Source organism: Eutrigla gurnardus (assembly GCF_963514095.1).
Source record: "Eutrigla gurnardus genome assembly, chromosome: 13".
In the NCBI taxonomy this organism is placed as follows: Eukaryota; Metazoa; Chordata; class Actinopteri; order Perciformes; family Triglidae; genus Eutrigla; species Eutrigla gurnardus.
Window position 1 is genome coordinate 1,073,613 of NC_139936.1, and position 3,748 is coordinate 1,077,360.

General features: G+C 46.5%; 1 protein-coding gene across 2 annotated transcripts in view; it reads left to right on the plus strand.

Moving 5' to 3' along the window:
* Nucleotides 1-1,748: 1,748 nt before the first annotated feature.
* Nucleotides 1,749-3,748, plus strand: part of ddr2l (discoidin domain receptor family, member 2, like) — a 19,123-nt gene continuing 17,123 nt past the window's right edge. For both annotated transcript variants that reach the window (XM_084025216.1, XM_084025218.1), the window contains exon 1: nucleotides 1,749-1,996. The gene's annotated coding sequence lies outside the window, so the exon portion shown is untranslated. The remainder of the gene's footprint in view (nucleotides 1,997-3,748) is intronic.

A 3,748-nucleotide genomic window follows, 5' to 3' on the forward strand; every position in this document is an offset into this window, starting at 1 on the left:
ACCGTTGGTCTTATGGTGGAAAACCCAGAAAGCATCATTTCTACTGTCCCACTGACTCGGACGACCTTATATGGAGTGTTGATGGAGCAGCTACAATGTTAGCGTAGCCTAGCACCATCAACCAGACTCCATTCAGAAAACCAGCGTTTTAACAGGAGTTAGCTTGTGGTCTGCAGACAGACCTAACAAAGCATGAGTCCACCGTGGAAAAGGATCCAAAGTAACGATTGATCTCTATTGATGATAATATGATGTGTGATTATCAATAACATCAGTAAAACAACAGAAGAAACGACTCAGTGAACGAGTGTTATTCTGCAGAACGGAGGCGTGGCATTTATCTGCTGGAACAAACTGATTTATTTGACTCCATTAGATGAGCAACGTTGACCGGAGAACAAACATCTCAGACCCTCTTAACGAGGAAGTGAGTCATAACGAGGTGGGAGGGGCTTGCTCTTATGTAACAAAGAGACAGAAAGGACGAAGCTATTTAAGGCCTTTACTTTTCATAACCAGTGTAATTTTGTTTAATTCAAAGTAAAGCATTCTTCGGAGGAACGAAGCTCCGAGATCCTTCACGTTCATCGAACATCGTAATTAAGATCTTCTAACGTCGACGTGCCATCATGTTCGGAAGTTGAGCAACGAAACTCAGAACTATCAATTATTCTTACATCTTTATCAGTGTCACGTTTTCATTCCTCTGTGTTTTCTTACATTCCACCAGCGGACGATGAACTTGACTGTGAAGAAACTTCGATCCGTGAGTAACATCGGGCTTTTAATATGACATCACCTCCAGTGGTGACATCACTTCCTCTCTATGATAAAGGTCACGGAGGCAGCTGAAAGTAGAATAAAGGTTTGGAGGTTATCTGCGTGTGAACATCGTTGTTTGAGTGTAAACAGCACAGAGGCCTCTTGCGTCAGAGGAGCTGCAGACAGGAAGTGATGTCATGTGTGGGCTGATGAACCAAACGGAGGAACGGCTCCCTCTGCTGGCCTGGCTGGTTGTATTGACTGACTAATATGTATTGTTTTTTATCACATGAGAATAGATGAAAGTCGGTTTGGAGAAGAAGAATAAATAAATCTGCAGCAGGTCACGTGATCTCTCCTCAGAGGAAGCAGGAAGTGATCACAGCCATATGAAGATCAAAATAAAAGTGTCTCTTGGCGGTGTAGTAACAAAAGAAAGCTTTTTGCAGCTTTGAAAAATGTTTTATTTTGAAACTCTGCTGCCCCCTGCTGTCTCAACCACACCCACACACACACACACACACACACACACACACACACACACACACGCACACACACACACAGAGGAAGTCAGTGAGATGCTGTTAAATGAGAATTAAATGTTATAGTTTGACTAATTTAATATAATTATATTCCATCAACATGATAGTATAATCATGAATAAAATACAAATAAATAAAATAAATTTAATACAGAACACTTTAAAATTATGTTTAATCACTCATGTTTGGAAAGAAATACAAAAACGTGCAATATGAGCAAAAGTAAATCAAAAGTAAATGTAAGAGGTAGTACTACTCAGAGTACTAGGTCAGAGATAGTACAGGAGTCACAGTGAACCAGGAAAGTCCCTGTTCCCTCCGTAGTTCCCTTCCTAGGGCTCCATGTGGACTTCCTCCGGGTTCTCGGATGTCAGACCCCCCCCCCCCCCCCCCTCGGAAACGGGATGTGATGTAAATACACAGTAACTTTTTGTCCCCGTCTCTCTGGACTGTGCAGCTCCTCTTCTTCTAACTCCTCTTCCTCCTCTTCCTCGCTGCAGTAAAACCCGAGGAAGAAGCCCACGTTGACGGATTGAAAGTCCCGGTAACTTTCCTCCATCATGCTCCTCTGAGCTCCTCCACCGACGACCAGCTCCCCGAGCCGCCGGACTGGACCCCGACCGAAGCGGACCCGAGCGGAGAGAGGAGCCCGCTGCTGTTGTGGACCGGATCCGGAGGGACCCCGCAGACAGGTACGGACCAGCCGGCCGTCTTTAGTCCGTTCTGGGTCTTTAGTCCGTTCCGAGCCCGGGACAGGGAGCTCGGAGAGTCCGCGACCTGAGCTCAGATCCGCGGCGCTGCTGCTGAGGCCTAACCGGGACCGGATCCGGCTCCGCCGCGGACTCCTTCAGCTCGTTTACAGACTCGATCAGCGATCAATCAGTCGATCGATCAGGAAATAACTCGACGATGAACAGAATCACACATGAAGATGGAAGGAAAACAAACCACAGAGAATCAGGACTTTTCTATGTTAATATTCATCATAATCAATAATCAATCATTAGTTTGTTGATCCAGATATCAGATATCAGATTTTACTTTATTATTATATTTAAAAGATTATATATATTATTTAAAAAGTACCTTTACTGTTGTATTTTACTTTAATATTTTATTAATATTTAGCCACTTATATTTTACTATATTCTTAGATTATATATTATTTTATAAGATTATATTAAAATATAAAATTATATATTTTATAATATTATGTAATTATGTTTATTGTCATTGTTTCACTTAATTATTATATTACCTTTTTTTTAATTACATGAAACTCTCTTTATTATCATCGTACGGCCTAAAAGCTAAAAGGTCTCTGTCCAGGTCTCTGTCCAGGTCTCTGTCCAGGTCTCTGTCCAGGTCTCTGTGCAGGTCTCTGTGCAGGTCTCTGTTCAGGTCTCTGTGCAGGTCTCTGTGCAGGTCCCTGTCCAGGTCTCTGTCCAGGTCAATGTGCAGGTCTCTGTGCAGGTCCCTGTCCAGGTCTCTGTCCAGGTCAATGTGCAGGTCTCTGTCCAGGTCTCTGTCCAGGTCTCTGTGCAGGTCTCTGTTCAGGTCTCTGTGAAGGTCTCTGTGCAGGTCCCTGTCCAGGTCTCTGTCCAGGTCTCTGTGCAGGTCTCTGTGCAGGTCTCTGTCCAGGTCTCTGTGCAGGTCTCTGTTCAGGTCTCTGTGCAGGTCTCTGTCCAGGTCTCTGTGCAGGTCTCTGTTCAGGTCTCTGTTCAGGTCTCTGTCCAGGTCTCTGTGCAGGTCTCTGTCCAGGTCTCTGTTCAGGTAATTGTCCAGGTCTCTGTCCAGGTCTCTGTGCAGGTCTCTGTCCGGGTCTTTACTCAGGTCTCTGTCCAGGTCTCTGTCCGGGTCCCTGTCCAGGTCTCTGTTCAGGTCTCTGTGCAGGTCTCTGTCCAGGTCTCTGTCCGGGTCCCTGTCCAGGTCTCTGTTCAGGTCTCTCTCCAGGTCTCTGTGCAGGTCTCTGTTTTGAGGTCTCTGTCCGGGTCTTTACTCAGGTCTCTGTGCAGGTCTCTGTCCAGGTCTCTGTGCAGGTCTCTGTGCAGGTCTCTGTTCAGGTCTCTGTGCAGGTCTCTGTCCAGGTCTCTGTGCAGGTCTCTGTTCAGGTCTCTGTCCAGGTCTCTGTCCAGGTCTCTGTGCAGGTCTCTGTCCAGGTCTCTGTTCAGGTCATTGTCCAGGTCTCTGTCCAGGTCTCTGTGCAGGTCTCTGTGCAGGTCTCTGTCCGGGTCTTTACTCAGGTCTCTGTCCAGGTCTCTGTGCAGGTCTCTGTCCAGGTCTCTGTCCGGGTCCCTGTCCAGGTCTCTGTCCAGGTCTCTGTCCGGGTCCCTGTCCAGGTCTCTGTTCAGGTCTCTCTCCAGGTCTCTGTGCAGGTCTCTGTTTTCAGGTCTCTGTCCGGGTCTTTACTCAGGTCTCTGTCCAGGTCTCTGTGCAGGTCTCTG